Consider the following 19,680-nt stretch of genomic DNA (forward strand, 5'->3'; position numbering starts at 1 on the left):
TTTCAATAGTTCATTTAAAAATACTTCCAAATTAAAGAAATTTTAGAAATAAAAGCATTATTTTGCACCGAGATTCTGGGCATGCGCAGACGTTTTCCTTCTAGGATACACATGGCTTTGAAGCAGGGATTTGCACAATTATAGAGTTTAAACTAATAAATAAACATTTGGCTTTAAATTCTCTCTCACGACGGGTCGTCTGCAGACTTGTGGACTGAGTATCTTCTTGCTAAACAGTGGCCGCAGGTTCGATCCGTGTTATTCGCGTTCGCTTTGTTTTCAATTTTTTTCATTTTATTTAATATTTTTTTACTTTAAGTTTAGTGAAAATCATAATTTTTCTTTTCAAGTACTAATATTTCGACCAAAATTTACAAAGATTTTAATAGTTCATTTAAAAATACTTCCAAATTAAAGAAATTTTAGAAACAAAATCCTTATTTTGCTCCGAGATTCTGAGCATGCGCAGACATATTTCTTCTCGTATCCACATGGCTTTCATGCAGAGATTTGCACAATTATAAAGTTTAAAGTAATAAATAAACATTTGGCTTTAAATTCTCTCTCACGACGGGTCGTATGTAACCTTGTGGTCCGAGTAACGGCCTTCTAAGCATTGGCCGCAGGTTCGATCCAAGTTGTTCGCTTTTGTTTTGCTTTCAATTTTTTTCATTTTATTTAATATTTTTTTACTTTAAGTTTAGTGAAAATCATAATTTTTCTTTTCAAGTTCTAATATTTCGACCAAAACTTGCAAAGATTTCAATATTTTATTTCAAAATACTTCCAAATTAAAGAAATTTTAGAAACAAAATCCTTATTTTGCTCCGAGATTCTGAGCATGCGCAGACATATTGCTTCTCGTATCCACATGGCTTTCATGCAGGGATTTGCACAATTATAAAGTTTAAAGTAATAAATATACATTTGTTTTAAATTCTCTCTCACGACGTGTCGTATGTAACCTTGTGGACTGAGTATCTTATTGCTAAACAGTGGCCGCAGGTTCGATCCCCGTTATTCGTGTTCGTTTTGCTTTCAATTTTTTTCATTTTATTTAATATTTTTTTACTTTCAGTTTAGTGAAAATCATAATTTTTCTTTTCAAGTACTAATATTTCGACCAAAATTTACAAAGATTTCAATATTTTATTTAAAAATACTTCCAAATTAAAGAAATTTTAGAAATAAAAGCCTAAATTCGATTAGAGATTCTGAGCATGCGCAGACATATTCTTGCTCGTATCCACATGGCTTTTATTCAGGGATTTGCACAATTATAGTTTAAAGTAATAAATAAACATTGGGCTTTAAATTCTCTCTCACGACGAGCCGTATGTAGCCTAGTGGACTGAGTATCGGCTTGCTAAACAGTGGCCGCAGGTTCGATCCGCGTTATTCGCATTCGTTTTACTTTCAATTTTTTTCATTTTATTTAATATTTTTTTACTTTAAGTTTAGTGAAAATCATAATTTTTCTTTCAAGTTCTAATATTTCGACCAAAATTTACAAAGATTTCAATATTTTATTTCAAAATACTTCCAAATTAAAGAAATTTTAAAACAAAATCCTTATTTTGCTCCGAGATTCTGAGCATGCGCAGACATATTGCTTCTCTTATCCACATGGCTTTCATGCAGGGATTTGCACAATTATAAAGTTTAAAGTAATAAATAAACATTTGGCTTTAAATTCTCTCTCACGACGGGTCGTATGTAGCCTTGTGGACTGAGTATCGGCTTGCAAAGCAGTGGCCGCAGGTTCGATAATCGTTATTCGCGTTCGCTTTGCTTTCAATTTTTTTCATTTTATTTAATATTTTTTTACTTTAAGTTTAGTGACAATCATAATTTTTCTTTTCAAGTTCTAATATTTCGACCAAAATTTACAAAGATTTCAATATTTTATTTCAAAATACTTCCAAATTAAAGAAAATTTAAAATAAAAGCCTAAATTCGATTAGAGATTCGGAGCATGCGCAGACATATTCTTGCTCGTATCTACATGGCTTTTATTCAGGGATTTGCACAATTATAGTTTAAAGTAATAAATAAACATTTGGCTTTAAATTCTCTCTCACGACGAGTCGTATGTAGCCTAGTGGACTGAGTATCGGCTTGCTAAACAGTGGCCGCAGGTTCGCTCCGCGTTATTCGCATTCGTTTTGCTTTCAATTTTTTTCATTTTATTTAATATTTTTTTACTTTAAGTTTAGTGAAAATCATAATTTTTCTTTTCAAGTTCTAATATTTCGACCAAAATTTACAAAGATTTCAATATTTTATTTCAAAATACTTCCAAATTAAAGAAATTTTAAAACAAAATCCTTATTTTGCTCCGAGATTCTGAGCATGCGCAGACATATTGCTTCTCTTATCCACATGGCTTTCATGCAGGGATTTGCACAATTATAAAGTTTAAAGTAATAAATAAACATTTGGCTTTAAATTCTCTCTCACGACGGGTCGTATGTAGCCTTGTGGACTGAGTATCGGCTTGCTAAACAGTGGCCGCAGGTTCGATCCGTGTTATTCGCGTTCGTTTTCCTTTCAATTTTTTTCATTTTATTTAATATTTTTTTACTTTAAGTTTAGTGAAAATCATAATTTTTCTTTTCAAGTACTAATTTTTTTGACCAAAATTTACAAAGATTTCAATAGTTCATTTAAAAATACTTCCAAATTAAAGAAATTTTAGAAATAAAAGCATTATTTTGCTCCGAGATTCTGGGCATGCGCAGACGTTTTCCTTCTAGGATACACATGGCTTTGAAGCAGGGATTTGCACAATTATAGAGTTTAAACTAATAAATAAACATTTGGCTTTAAATTCTCTCTCACGACGGGTCGTCTGCAGACTTGTGGACTGATTATCTTCTTGCTAAACAGTGGCCGCAGGTTCGATCCGTGTTATACGCATTCGTTTTCCTTTCAATTTTTTTCATTTTATTTAATATTTCTTTACTTTAAGTTTAGTGAAAATCATAATTTTTCTTTTCAAGTACTAATATTTCGACCAAAATTTACAAAGATTTCAATATTTTATTTAAAAATACTTCCAAATTAAAGAAATTTTAGAAATAAAAGCCTAAATTCGATTCGAGATTCTGAGCATGCGCAGACATATTCTTGCTCGTATCCACATGGCTTTTATTCAGGGATTTGCACAATTATAGTTTAAAGTAATAAATAAACATTGGGCTTTAAATTCTCTCTCACGACGAGCCGTATGTAGCCTAGTGGACTGAGTATCGGCTTGCTAAACAGTGGCCGCAGTTTCGATCCGCGTTATTCGCATTCGTTTTACTTTCAATTTTTTTCATTTTATTTAATATTTTTTTACTTTAAGTTTAGTGAAAATCATAATTTTTCTTTTCAAGTTCTAATATTTCGACCAAAATTTACAAAGATTTCAATATTTTATTTCAAAATACTTCCAAATTAAAGAAATTTTAAAACAAAATCCTTATTTTGCTCCGAGATTCTGAGCATGCGCAGACATATTGCTTCTCTTATCCACATGGCTTTCATGCAGGGATTTGCACAATTATAAAGTTTAAAGTAATAAATAAACATTTGGCTTTAAATTCTCTCTCACGACGGGTCGTATGTAGCCTTGTGGACTGAGTTTCGGCTTGCAAAGCAGTGGCCGCAGGTTCGATCCTCGTTATTCGCGTTCGCTTTGCTTTCAATTTTTTTCATTTTATTTAATATTTTTTTACTTTAAGTTTAGTGAAAATCATAATTTTTCTTTTCAAGTACTAATATTTCGACCAAAATTTACAAAGATTTCAATATTTTATTTCAAAATACTTCCAAATTAAAGAAATTTTAGAAACAAAATCCTTATTTTGCTCCGTGATTCTGAGCATGCGCAGACATATTGCTTCTCGTATCCACATGGCTTTCATGCAGGGATTTGCACAATTATAAAGTTTAAAGTAATAAATAAACATTTGGCTTTAAATTCTCTCTCGTGACGGGTCGTATGTAGCCTTGTGGACTGAGTATCGGCTTGCTAAACAGTGGCCGCAGGTTCGATCCGTGTTATTCGCATTCGTTTTCCTTTCAATTTTTTTCATTTTATTTAATATTTTTTTACTTTAAGTTTAGTGAAAATCATAATTTTTCTTTTCAAGTACTAATTTTTTTGACCAAAATTTACAAAGATTTCAATAGTTCATTTAAAAATACTTCCAAATTAAAGAAATTTTAGAAATAAAAGCATTATTTTGCTCCGAGATTCTGGGCATGCGCAGACGTTTTCCTTCTAGGATACACATGGCTTTGAAGCAGGGATTTGCACAATTATAGAGTTTAAACTAATAAATAAACATTTGGCTTTAAATTCTCTCTCACGACGGGTCGTCTGCAGACTTGTGGACTGATTATCTTCTTGCTAAACAGTGGCCGCAGGTTCGATCCGTGTTATACGCATTCGTTTTCCTTTCAATTTTTTTCATTTTATTTAATATTTCTTTACTTTAAGTTTAGTGAAAATCATAATTTTTCTTTTCAAGTACTAATTTTTTTGACCAAAATTTACAAAGATTTTAATAGTTCATTTAAAAATACTTCCAAATTAAAGAAATTTTAGAAACAAAATCCTTATTTTGCTCCGAGATTCTGAGCATGCGCAGACATATTTCTTCTCGTATCCACATGGCTTTTATTCAGGGATTTGCACAATTATAGTTTAAAGTAATAAATAAACATTGGGCTTTAAATTCTCTCTCACGACGAGCCGTATGTAGCCTAGTGGACTGAGTATCGGCTTGCTAAACAGTGGCCGCAGGTTCGATCCGCGTTATTCGCATTCGTTTTACTTTCAATTTTTTTCATTTTATTTAATATTTTTTTACTTTAAGTTTAGTGAAAATCATAATTTTTCTTTTCAAGTTCTAATATTTCGACCAAAATTTACAAAGATTTCAATATTTTATTTCAAAATACTTCCAAATTAAAGAAATTTTAAAACAAAATCCTTATTTTGCTCCGAGATTCTGAGCATGCGCAGACATATTGCTTCTCTTATCCACATGGCTTTCATGCAGGGATTTGCACAATTATAAAGTTTAAAGTAATAAATAAACATTTGGCTTTAAATTCTCTCTCACGACGGGTCGTATGTAGCCTTGTGGACTGAGTATCGGCTTGCAAAGCAGTGGCCGCAGGTTCGATAATCGTTATTCGCGTTCGCTTTGCTTTCAATTTTTTTCATTTTATTTAATATTTTTTTACTTTAAGTTTAGTGAAAATCATAAATTTACTTTTCAAGTTCTAATATTTCGACCAAAATTTACAAAGATTTCAATATTTTATTTCAAAATACTTCCAAATTAAAGAAAATTTAGAAATAAAAGCCTAAATTCGATTCGAGATTCTGAGCATGCGCAGACATATTCTTGCTCGTATCCACATGGCTTTTATTCAGGGATTTGCACAATTATAGTTTAAAGTACAAAATAAACATTGGGCTTTAAATTCTCTCTCACGATGAGTCGTATGTAGCCTAGTGGACTGAGTATCGGCTTGCTAAACAGTGGCCGCAGGTTCGCTCCGCGTTATTCGCATTCGTTTTGCTTTCAATTTTTTTCATTTTATTTAATATTTTTTTACTTTAAGTTTAGTGAAAATCATAATTTTTCTTTTCAAGTTCTAATATTTCGACCAAAATTTACAAAGATTTCAATATTTTATTTCAAAATACTTCCAAATTAAAGAAATTTTAAAACAAAATCCTTATTTTGCTCCGGGATTCTGAGCATGCGCAGACATATTGCTTCTCGTATCCACATGGCTTTCATGCAGGGATTTGCACAATTATAAAGTTTAAAGTAATAAATAAACATTTGGCTTTAAATTCTTTCTCACGACGGGTCGTATGTAGCCTTGTGGACTGAGTATCGGCTTGCAAAGCAGTGTCCGCAGGTTCGATAATCGTTATTCGCGTTCGCTTTGCTTTCAATTTTTTTCATTTTATTTAATATTTTTTTACTTTACGTTTAGTGAAAATCATAATTTTTCTTTTCAAGTTCTAATATTTCGACCAAAATTTACAAAGATTTCAATATTTAATTTCAAAATACTTCCAAATTAAAGAAATTTCAAAACAAAATTTTTATTTTGCTCCGAGATTCTGAGCACGCGCAGACATATTGCTTCTCGTATCCACATGGCTTTCATGCAGGGATTTGCACAATTATAAAGTTTAAAGTAATAATTAAGCATTTGGCTTTAAATTCTCTCTCACGACGGGTCGTATGTAGCCTTGTTAACTGAGTATCGGCTTGCAAAGCAGTGGCCGCAGGTTCGATCCTCGTTATTCGCGTTCGCTTTGCTTTCAATTTTTTTCATTTTATTGAATATTTTTTTACTTTAAGTTTAGTGAAAATCATAATTTTTCTTTTCAAGTTCTAATATTTCGACCAAAATTTACAAAGATTTCAATATTTTATTTCAAAATACTTCCAAATTAAAGAAATTTTAGAAATAAAAGCCTAAATTCGATTAGAGATTCTGAGCATGCGCAGACATATTCTTGCTCGTATCCACATGGCTTTTATTCAGGGATTTGCACAATTATAGTTTAAAGTAATAAATAAACATTGGGCTTTAAATTCTCTCTCACGACTAGTCGTATGTAGCCTAGTGGACTGAGTAACGGCTTGCTAAACAGTGGCCGCAGGTTCGATCCGCGTTATTCGCTTTCGTTTTGCTTTCAATTTTTTTCATTTTATTTAATATTTTTTTACTTTAAGTTTAGTGAAAATCATAATTTTTCTTTTCAAGTTCTAATATTTCGACCAAAATTTACAAAGATTTCAATATTTTATTTCAAAATACTTCCATATTAAAGAAATTTTAAAACAAAATCCTTATTTTGCTCCGAGATTCTGAGCATGCGCAGACATATTGCTTCTCTTATCCACATGGCTTTCATGCAGGGATTTGCACAATTATAAAGTTTAAAGTAATAAATAAACATTTGGCTTTAAATTCTCTCTCACGACGGGTCGTATGTAGCCTTGTGGACTAAGTATCGGCTTGCAAAGCAGTGGCCGCAGGTTCGATAATCGTTATTCGCGTTCGCTTTGCTTTCAATTTTTTTCATTTTATTTAATATTTTTTTACTTTAAGTTTAGTGAAAATCATAATTTTTCTTTTCAAGTTCTAATATTTCGACCAAAATTTACAAAGATATCAATATTTTATTTCAAAATACTTCCAAATTAAAGAAATTTTAAAACAAAATTCTTATTTTGCTCCGAGATTCTGAGCATGCGCAGACATATTGCTTCTCTTATCCACGTGGCTTTCATGCAGGGATTTGCAGAATTATAAAGTTTAAAGTAATAAATAAACATTTGGCTTTAAATTCTCTCTCACGACGGGTCGTATGTAGCCTTGTGGACTGAGTATCGGCTTGCAAAGCAGTGGCCGCAGGTTCGATAATCGTTATTCCCGTTCGCTTTGCTTTCAATTTTTTTCATTTTATTTAATATTTTTTTACTTTAAGTTTAGTGAAAATCATAATTTTTCTTTTCAAATTCTAATATTTCGACCAAAATTTACAAGGATTTCAATATTTTATTTCAAAATACTTCCAAATTAAAGAAAATTTAGAAATAAAAGCCTAAATTCGATTAGAGATTCGGAGCATGCGCAGACATATTCTTGCTCGTATCCACATGGCTTTTATTCAGGGATTTGCACAATTATAGTTTAAAGTAATAAATAAACATTGGGCTTTAAATTCTCTCTCACGACTAGTCGTATGTAGCCTAGTGGACTGAGTAACGGCTTGCTAAACAGTGGCCGCAGGTTCGATCCGCGTTATTCGCACTCGTTTTGCTTTCAATTTTTTTCATTTTATTTAATATTTTTTTACTTTAAGTTTAGTGAAAATCATAATTTTTCTTTTCAAGTTCTAATATTTCGACCAAAATTTACAAAGATTTCAATATTTTATTTCAAAATACTTCCATATTAAAGAAATTTTAAAACAAAATCCTTATTTTGCTCCGAGATTCTGAGCATGCGCAGACATATTGCTTCTCTTATCCACATGGCTTTCATGCAGGGATTTGCACAATTATAAAGTTTAAAGTAATAAATAAACATTTGGCTTTAAATTCTCTCTCACGACGGGTCGTATGTAGCCTTGTGGACTGAGTATCGGCTTGCAAAGCAGTGGCCGCAGGTTCGATCCTCGTTATTCGCGTTCGCTTTGTTTTCAATTTTTTTCATTTTATTTAATATTTTTTTACTTTAAGTTTAGTGAAAATCATAATTTTTCTTTTCAAGTACTAATATTTCGACCAAAATTTACAAAGATTTCAAAATTTTATTTAAAAATACTTCCAAATTAAAGAAATTTTAGAAATAAAAGCCTAAATTCGATTCGAGATTCTGAGCATGCGCAGACATATTCTTGCTCGTATCCACATGGCTTTCATGCAGGGATTTGCACAATTATAAAGTTTAAAGTAATAATTAAACATTTGGCTTTAAATTCTCTCTCACGACGGGTCGTATGTAGCCTTGTTAACTGAGTATCGGCTTGCAAAGCAGTGACCGCAGGTTCGATCCTCGTTATTCGCGTTCGCTTTGCTTTCAATTTTTTTCATTTTATTGAATATTTTTTTACTTTAAGTTTAGTGAAAATCATAATTTTTCTTTTCAAGTTCTAATATTTCGACCAAAATTTACAAAGATTTCAATATTTTATTTCAAAATACTTCCAAATTAAAGAAATTTTAGAAACAAAATCCTTATTTTGCTCCGAGATTCTGAGCATGCGCAGACATATTGCTTCTCGTATCCACATGGCTTTCATGCAGGGATTTGCACAATTATAAAGTTTAAAGTAATAAATAAACATTTGGCTTTAAATTCTCTCTCACGACGGGTCGTATGTAGCCTTGTGGAATGAGTATCGGCTTGCAAAGCAGTGGCCGCAGGTTCGATCCTCGTTATTCGCGTTCGCTTTGTTTTCAATTTTTTTAATTTTATTTAATATTTTTTTACTTTAAGTTTAGTGAAAATCATAAATTTACTTTTCAAGTTCTAATATTTCGACCAAAATTTACAAAGATTTCAATATTTTATTTCAAAATACTTCCAAATTAAAGAAAATTTAGAAATAAAAGCCTAAATTCGATTAGAGATTCGGAGCATGCGCATACATATTCTTGCTCGTATCCACATGGCTTTTATTCAGGGATTTGCACAATTATAGTTTAAAGTAATAAATAAACATTGGGCTTTAAATTCTCTCTCACGACGAGTCGTATGTAGCCTAGTGGACTGAGTATCGGCTTGCTAAACAGTGGCCGCAGGTTCGCTCCGCGTTATTCGCATTCGTTTTGCTTTCAATTTTTTTCATTTTATTTAATATTTTTTTACTTTAAGTTTAGTGAAAATCATAATTTTTCTTTTCAAGTTCTAATATTTCGACCAAAATTTACAAAGATTTCAATATTTTATTTCAAAATACTTCCATATTAAAGAAATTTTAAAACAAAATCCTTATTTTGCTCCGAGATTCTGAGCATGCGCAGACATATTGCTTCTCTTATCCACATGGCTTTCATGCAGGGATTTGCACAATTATAAAGTTTAAAGTAATAAATAAACATTTGGCTTTAAATTCTCTCTCACGACGGGTCGTATGTAGCCTTGTGGACTAAGTATCGGTTTGCAAAGCAGTGGCCGCAGGTTCGATCCTCGTTATTCGCGTTCGCTTTGCTTTCAATTTTTTTCATTTTATTGAATATTTTTTTACTTTAAGTTTAGTGAAAATCATAATTTTTCTTTTCAAGTTCTAATATTTCGACCAAAATTTACAAAGATTTCAATATTTTATTTCAAAATACTTCCAAATTAAAGAAATTTTAGAAACAAAATCCTTATTTTGCTCCGAGATTCTGAGCATGCGCAGACATATTGCTTCTCGTATCCACATGGCTTTCATGCAGGGATTTGCACAATTATAAAGTTTAAAGTAATAAATAAACATTTGGCTTTAAATTCTCTCTCACGACGGGTCGTATGTAGCCTTGTGGAATGAGTATCGGCTTGCAAAGCAGTGGCCGCAGGTTCGATCCTCGTTATTCGCGTTCGCTTTGTTTTCAATTTTTTTAATTTTATTTAATATTTTTTTACTTTAAGTTTAGTGAAAATCATAAATTTACTTTTCAAGTTCTAATATTTCGACCAAAATTTACAAAGATTTCAATATTTTATTTCAAAATACTTCCAAATTAAAGAAAATTTAGAAATAAAAGCCTAAATTCGATTAGAGATTCGGAGCATGCGCATACATATTCTTGCTCGTATCCACATGGCTTTTATTCAGGGATTTGCACAATTATAGTTTAAAGTAATAAATAAACATTGGGCTTTAAATTCTCTCTCACGACGAGTCGTATGTAGCCTAGTGGACTGAGTATCGGCTTGCTAAACAGTGGCCGCAGGTTCGCTCCGCGTTATTCGCATTCGTTTTGCTTTCAATTTTTTTCATTTTATTTAATATTTTTTTACTTTAAGTTTAGTGAAAATCATAATTTTTCTTTTCAAGTTCTAATATTTCGACCAAAATTTACAAAGATTTCAATATTTTATTTCAAAATACTTCCATATTAAAGAAATTTTAAAACAAAATCCTTATTTTGCTCCGAGATTCTGAGCATGCGCAGACATATTGCTTCTCTTATCCACATGGCTTTCATGCAGGGATTTGCACAATTATAAAGTTTAAAGTAATAAATAAACATTTGGCTTTAAATTCTCTCTCACGACGGGTCGTATGTAGCCTTGTGGACTAAGTATCGGTTTGCAAAGCAGTGGCCGCAGGTTCGATCCTCGTTATTCGCGTTCGCTTTGCTTTCAATTTTTTTCATTTTATTGAATATTTTTTTACTTTAAGTTTAGTGAAAATCATAATTTTTCTTTTCAAGTTCTAATATTTCGACCAAAATTTACAAAGATTTCAATATTTTATTTCAAAATACTTCCAAATTAAAGAAATTTTAGAAACAAAATCCTTATTTTGCTCCGAGATTCTGAGCATGCGCAGACATATTGCTTCTCGTATCCACATGGCTTTCATGCAGGGATTTGCACAATTATAAAGTTTAAAGTAATAAATAAACATTTGGCTTTAAATTCTCTCTCACGACGGGTCGTATGTAGCCTTGTGGACTGAGTATCGGCTTGCAAAGCAGTGGCCGCAGGTTCGATCCTCGTTATTCGCGTTCGCTTTGTTTTCAATTTTTTTCATTTTATTTAATATTTTTTTACTTTAAGTTTAGTGAAAATCATAAATTTACTTTTCAAGTTCTAATATTTGAACCAAAATTTACAAAGATTTCAATATTTTATTTCAAAATACTTCCAAATTAAAGAAAATTTAGAAATAAAAGCCTAAATTCGATTAGAGATTCGGAGCATGCGCATACATATTCTTGCTCGTATCCACATGGCTTTTATTCAGGGATTTGCACAATTATAGTTTAAAGTAATAAATAAACATTGGGCTTTAAATTCTCTCTCACGACGAGTCGTATGTAGCCTAGTGGACTGAGTATCGGCTTGCTAAACAGTGGCCGCAGGTTCGCTCCGCGTTATTCGCATTCGTTTTGCTTTCAATTTTTTTCATTTTATTTAATATTTTTTTACTTTAAGTTTAGTGAAAATCATAATTTTTCTTTTCAAGTTCTAATATTTCGACCAAAATTTACAAAGATTTCAATATTTTATTTTAAAATTCTTCCAAATTAAAGAAATTTCAAAACAAAATCCTTATTTTGCTCCGAGATTCTGAGCATGCGCAGACATATTGCTTCTCTTATCCACATGGCTTTCATGCAGGGATTTGCACAATTATAAAGTTTAAAGTAATAAATAAACATTTGGCTTTAAATTCTCTCTCACGACGGGTCGTATGTAGCCTTGTGGACTGAGTATCGGCTTGCAAAGCAGTGGCCGCAGGTTCGATAATCGTTATTCGCGTTCGCTTTGCTTTCAATTTTTTTCATTTTATTTAATATTTTTTTACTTTAAGTTTAGTGAAAATCATAATTTTTCTTTTCAAGTTCTAATATTTCGACCAAAATTTACAAAGATTTCAATATTTTATTTCAAAATACTTCCAAATTAAAGAAAATTTAGAAATAAAAGCCTGAATTCGATTAGAGATTCGGAGCATGCGCAGACATATTCTTGCTCGTATCCACATGGCTTTTATTCAGGGATTTGCACAATTATAGTTTAAAGTAATAAATAAACATTGGGCTTTAAATTCTCTCTCACGACGAGTCGTATGTAGCCTAGTGGACTGAGTATCGGCTTGCTAAACAGTGGCCGCAGGTTCGCTCCGCGTTATTCGCTTTCGTTTTGCTTTCAATTTTTTTCATTTTATTTAATATTTTTTTACTTTAAGTTTAGTGAAAATCATAATTTTTCTTTTCAAGTTCTAATATTTCGACCAAAATTTACAAAGATTTCAATATTTTATTTCAAAATACTTCCAAATTAAAGAAATTTTAAAACAAAATCCTTATTTTGCTCCGAGATTCTGAGCATGCGCAGACATATTGCTTCTCTTATCCACATGGCTTTCATGCAGGGATTTGCACAATTATAAAGTTTAAAGTAATAAATAAACATTTGGCTTTAAATTCTCTCTCACGACGGGTCGTATGTAACCTTGTGGACCGAGTAACGGCCTTCTAAGCATTGGCCGCAGGTTCGATCCAAGTTGTTCGCTTTTGTTTTGCTTTCAATTTTTTTCATTTTATTTAATATTTTTTTACTTTAAGTTTAGTGAAAATCATAATTTTTCTTTTCAAGTTCTAATATTTCGACCAAAACTTGCAAAGATTTCAATATTTTATTTCAAAATACTTCCAAATTAAAGAAATTTTAGAAACAAAATCCTTATTTTGCTCCGAGATTCTGAGCATGCGCAGACATATTGCTTCTCGTATCCACATGGCTTTCATGCAGGGATTTGCACAATTATAAAGTTTAAAGTAATAAATATACATTTGGCTTTAAATTCTCTCTCACGACGTGTCGTATGTAACCTTGTGGACTGAGTATCTTATTGCTAAACAGTGGCCGCAGGTTCGATCCCCGTTATTCGTGTTCGTTTTGCTTTCAATTTTTTTCATTTTATTTAATATTTTTTTACTTTCAGTTTAGTGAAAATCATAATTTTTCTTTTCAAGTACTAATATTTCGACCAAAATTTACAAAGATTTCAATATTTTATTTAAAAATACTTCCAAATTAAAGAAATTTTAGAAATAAAAGCCTAAATTCGATTAGAGATTCTGAGCATGCGCAGACATATTCTTGCTCGTATCCACATGGCTTTTATTCAGGGATTTGCACAATTATAGTTTAAAGTAATAAATAAACATTGGGCTTTAAATTCTCTCTCACGACGAGCCGTATGTAGCCTAGTGGACTGAGTATCGGCTTGCTAAACAGTGGCCGCAGGTTCGATCCGCGTTATTCGCATTCGTTTTACTTTCAATTTTTTTCATTTTATTTAATATTTTTTTACTTTAAGTTTAGTGAAAATCATAATTTTTCTTTCAAGTTCTAATATTTCGACCAAAATTTACAAAGATTTCAATATTTTATTTCAAAATACTTCCAAATTAAAGAAATTTTAAAACAAAATCCTTATTTTGTTCCGAGATTCTGAGCATGCGCAGACATATTGCTTCTCTTATCCACATGGCTTTCATGCAGGGATTTGCACAATTATAAAGTTTAAAGTAATGAATAAACATTTGGCTTTAAATTCTCTCTCACGACGGGTCGTATGTAGCCTTGTGGACTGAGTATCGGCTTGCAAAGCAGTGGCCGCAGGTTCGATAATCGTTATTCGCGTTCGCTTTGCTTTCAATTTTTTTCATTTTATTTAATATTTTTTTACTTTAAGTTTAGTGACAATCATAATTTTTCTTTTCAAGTTCTAATATTTCGACCAAAATTTACAAAGATTTCAATATTTTATTTCAAAATACTTCCAAATTAAAGAAAATTTAGAAATAAAAGCCTAAATTCGATTAGAGATTCGGAGCATGCGCAGACATATTCTTGCTCGTATCCACATGGCTTTTATTCAGGGATTTGCACAATTATAGTTTAAAGTAATAAATAAACATTTGGCTTTAAATTCTCTCTCACGACGAGTCGTATGTAGCCTAGTGGACTGAGTATCGGCTTGCTAAACAGTGGCCGCAGGTTCGCTCCGCGTTATTCGCATTCGTTTTGCTTTCAATTTTTTTCATTTTATTTAATATTTTTTTACTTTAAGTTTAGTGAAAATCATAATTTTTCTTTTCAAGTTCTAATATTTCGACCAAAATTTACAAAGATTTCAATATTTTATTTCAAAATACTTCCAAATTAAAGAAATTTTAAAACAAAATCCTTATTTTGCTCCGAGATTCTGAGCATGCGCAGACATATTGCTTCTCTTATCCACATGGCTTTCATGCAGGGATTTGCACAATTATGAAGTTTAAAGTAATAAATAAACATTTGGCTTTAAATTCTCTCTCACGACGGGTCGTATGTAGCCTTGTGGACTGAGTATCGGCTTGCAAAGCAGTGGCCGCAGGTTCGATAATCGTTATTCGCATTCGCTTTGCTTTCAATTTTTTTCATTTTATTTAATATTTTTTTACTTTAAGTTTAGTGAAAATCATAATTTTTCTTTTCAAGTTCTAATATTTCGACCAAAATTTACAAAGATTTCAATATTTTATTTAAAAATACTTCCAAATTAAAGAAATTTTAGAAATAAAAGCCTAAATTCGATTCGAGATTCTGAGCATGCGCAGACATATTCTTGCTCGTATCCACATGGCTTTTATTCAGGGATTTGCACAATTATAGTTTAAAGTAATAAATAAACATTGGGCTTTAAATTCTCTCCCACTACGAGTCGTATGTAGCCTAGTGGACTGAGTTTCGGCTTGCAAAGCAGTGGCCGCAGGTTCGATCCTCGTTATTCGCGTTCGCTTTGCTTTCAATTTTTTTCATTTTATTTAATATTTTTTTACTTTAAGTTTAGTGAAAATCATAATTTTTCTTTTCAAGTACTAATATTTCGACCAAAATTTACAAAGATTTCAATATTTTATTTCAAAATACTTCCAAATTAAAGAAAATTTAGAAACAAAATCCTTATTTTGCTCCGTGATTCTGAGCATGCGCAGACATATTGCTTCTCGTATCCACATGGCTTTCATGCAGGGATTTGCACAATTATAAAGTTTAAAGTAATAAATAAACATTTGGCTTTAAATTCTCTCTCGTGACGGGTCGTATGTAGCCTTGTGGACTGAGTATCGGCTTGCTAAACAGTGGCCGCAGGTTCGATCCGTGTTATTCGCATTCGTTTTCCTTTCAATTTTTTTCATTTTATTTATTATTTTTTTACTTTAAGTTTAGTGAAAATCATAATTTTTCTTTTCAAGTACTAATTTTTTTGACCAAAATTTACAAAGATTTCAATAGTTCATTTAAAAATACTTCCAAATTAAAGAAATTTTAGAAATAAAAGCATTATTTTGCTCCGAGATTCTGGGCATGCGCAGACGTTTTCCTTCTAGGATACACATGGCTTTGAAGCAGGGATTTGCACAATTATAGAGTTTAAACTAATAAATAAACATTTGGCTTTAAATTCTCTCTCACGACGGGTCGTCTGCAGACTTGTGGACTGATTATCTTCTTGCTAAACAGTGGCCGCAGGTTCGATCCGTGTTATACGCATTCGTTTTCCTTTCAATTTTTTTCATTTTATTTAATATTTCTTTACTTTAAGTTTAGTGAAAATCATAATTTTTCTTTTCAAGTACTAATTTTTTTGACCAAAATTTACAAAGATTTTAATAGTTCATTTAAAAATACTTCCAAATTAAAGAAATTTTAGAAACAAAATCCTTATTTTGCTCCGAGATTCTGAGCATGCGCAGACATATTTCTTCTCGTATCCACATGGCTTTTATTCAGGGATTTGCACAATTATAGTTTAAAGTAATAAATAAACATTGGGCTTTAAATTCTCTCTCACGACGAGCCGTATGTAGCCTAGTGGACTGAGTATCGGCTTGCTAAACAGTGGCCGCAGGTTCGATCCGCGTTATTCGCATTCGTTTTACTTTCAATTTTTTTCATTTTATTTAATATTTTTTTACTTTAAGTTTAGTGAAAATCATAATTTTTCTTTTCAAGTACTAATATTTCGACCAAAATTTACAAAGATTTCAATATTTTATTTAAAAATACTTCCAAATTAAAGAAATTTTAGAAATAAAAGCCTAAATTCGATTCGAGATTCTGAGCATGCGCAGACATATTCTTGCTCGTATCCACATGGCTTTTATTCAGGGATTTGCACAATTATAGTTTAAAGTAATAAATAAACATTGGGCTTTAAATTCTCTCTCACGACGAGCCGTATGTAGCCTAGTGGACTGAGTATCGGCTTGCTAAACAGTGGCCGCAGGTTCGATCCGCGTTATTCGCATTCGTTTTACTTTCAATTTTTTTCATTTTATTTAATATTTTTTTACTTTAAGTTTAGTGAAAATCATAATTTTTCTTTTCAAGTTCTAATATTTCGACCAAAATTTACAAAGATTTCAATATTTTATTTCAAAATACTTCCAAATTAAAGAAATTTTAAAACAAAATCCTTATTTTGCTCCGAGTTTCTGAGCATGCGCAGACATATTGCTTCTCTTATCCACATGGCTTTCATGCAGGGATTTGCACAATTATAAAGTTTAAAGTAATAAATAAACATTTGGCTTTAAATTCTCTCTCACGACGGGTCGTATGTAGCCTTGTGGACTGAGTATCGGCTTGCAAAGCAGTGGCCGCAGGTTCGATAATCGTTATTCGCATTCGCTTTGCTTTCAATTTTTTTCATTTTATTTAATATTTTTTTACTTTAAGTTTAGTGAAAATCATAATTTTTCTTTTCAAGTTCTAATATTTCGACCAAAATTTACAAAGATTTCAATATTTTATTTAAAAATACTTCCAAATTAAAGAAATTTTAGAAATAAAAGCCTAAATTCGATTCGAGATTCTGAGCATGCGCAGACATATTCTTGCTCGTATCCACATGGCTTTTATTCAGGGATTTGCACAATTATAGTTTAAAGTAATAAATAAACATTGGGCTTTAAATTCTCTCCCACTACGAGTCGTATGTAGCCTAGTGGACTGAGTTTCGGCTTGCAAAGCAGTGGCCGCAGGTTCGATCCTCGTTATTCGCGTTCGCTTTGCTTTCAATTTTTTTCATTTTATTTAATATTTTTTTACTTTAAGTTTAGTGAAAATCATAATTTTTCTTTTCAAGTACTAATATTTCGACCAAAATTTACAAAGATTTCAATATTTTATTTCAAAATACTTCCAAATTAAAGAAAATTTAGAAACAAAATCCTTATTTTGCTCCGTGATTCTGAGCATGCGCAGACATATTGCTTCTCGTATCCACATGGCTTTCATGCAGGGATTTGCACAATTATAAAGTTTAAAGTAATAAATAAACATTTGGCTTTAAATTCTCTCTCGTGACGGGTCGTATGTAGCCTTGTGGACTGAGTATCGGCTTGCTAAACAGTGGCCGCAGGTTCGATCCGTGTTATTCGCATTCGTTTTCCTTTCAATTTTTTTCATTTTATTTATTATTTTTTTACTTTAAGTTTAGTGAAAATCATAATTTTTCTTTTCAAGTACTAATTTTTTTGACCAAAATTTACAAAGATTTCAATAGTTCATTTAAAAATACTTCCAAATTAAAGAAATTTTAGAAATAAAAGCATTATTTTGCTCCGAGATTCTGGGCATGCGCAGACGTTTTCCTTCTAGGATACACATGGCTTTGAAGCAGGGATTTGCACAATTATAGAGTTTAAACTAATAAATAAACATTTGGCTTTAAATTCTCTCTCACGACGGGTCGTCTGCAGACTTGTGGACTGATTATCTTCTTGCTAAACAGTGGCCGCAGGTTCGATCCGTGTTATACGCATTCGTTTTCCTTTCAATTTTTTTCATTTTATTTAATATTTCTTTACTTTAAGTTTAGTGAAAATCATAATTTTTCTTTTCAAGTACTAATTTTTTTGACCAAAATTTACAAAGATTTTAATAGTTCATTTAAAAATACTTCCAAATTAAAGAAATTTTAGAAACAAAATCCTTATTTTGCTCCGAGATTCTGAGCATGCGCAGACATATTTCTTCTCGTATCCACATGGCTTTTATTCAGGGATTTGCACAATTATAGTTTAAAGTAATAAATAAACATTGGGCTTTAAATTCTCTCTCACGACGAGCCGTATGTAGCCTAGTGGACTGAGTATCGGCTTGCTAAACAGTGGCCGCAGGTTCGATCCGCGTTATTCGCATTCGTTTTACTTTCAATTTTTTTCATTTTATTTAATATTTTTTTACTTTAAGTTTAGTGAAAATCATAATTTTTCTTTTCAAGTACTAATATTTCGACCAAAATTTACAAAGATTTCAATATTTTATTTAAAAATACTTCCAAATTAAAGAAATTTTAGAAATAAAAGCCTAAATTCGATTCGAGATTCTGAGCATGCGCAGACATATTCTTGCTCGTATCCACATGGCTTTTATTCAGGGATTTGCACAATTATAGTTTAAAGTAATAAATAAACATTGGGCTTTAAATTCTCTCTCACGACGAGCCGTATGTAGCCTAGTGGACTGAGTATCGGCTTGCTAAACAGTGGCCGCAGGTTCGATCCGCGTTATTCGCATTCGTTTTACTTTCAATTTTTTTCATTTTATTTAATATTTTTTTACTTTAAGTTTAGTGAAAATCATAATTTTTCTTTTCAAGTTCTAATATTTCGACCAAAATTTACAAAGATTTCAATATTTTATTTCAAAATACTTCCAAATTAAAGAAATTTTAAAACAAAATCCTTATTTTGCTCCGAGTTTCTGAGCATGCGCAGACATATTGCTTCTCTTATCCACATGGCTTTCATGCAGGGATTTGCACAATTATAAAGTTTAAAGTAATAAATAAACATTTGGCTTTAAATTCTCTCTCACGACGGGTCGTATGTAGCCTTGTGGACTGAGTATCGGCTTGCAAAGCAGTGGCCGCAGGTTCGATAATCGTTATTCGCGTTCGCTTTGCTTTCAATTTTTTTCATTTTATTTAATATTTTTTTACTTTAAGTTTAGTGAAAATCATAAATTTACTTTTCAAGTTCTAATATTTCGACCAAAATTTACAAAGATTTCAATATTTTATTTCAAAATACTTCCAAATTAAAGAAAATTTAGAAATAAAAGCCTAAATTCGATTAGAGATTCTGAGCATGCGCAGACATATTCTTGCTCGTATCCACATGGCTTTTATTCAGGGATTTGCACAATTATAGTTTAAAGTACAAAATAAACATTGGGCTTTAAATTCTCTCTCACGATGAGTCGTATGTAGCCTAGTGGACTGAGTATCGGCTTGCTAAACAGTGGCCGCAGGTTCGCTCCGCGTTATTCGCATTCGTTTTGCTTTCAATTTTTTTCATTTTATTTAATATTTTTTTACTTTAAGTTTAGTGAAAATCATAATTTTTCTTTTCAAGTTCT

Source organism: Argiope bruennichi, chromosome 4, assembly GCF_947563725.1.
Source record: "Argiope bruennichi chromosome 4, qqArgBrue1.1, whole genome shotgun sequence".
In the NCBI taxonomy this organism is placed as follows: domain Eukaryota; kingdom Metazoa; phylum Arthropoda; class Arachnida; order Araneae; family Araneidae; genus Argiope; species Argiope bruennichi.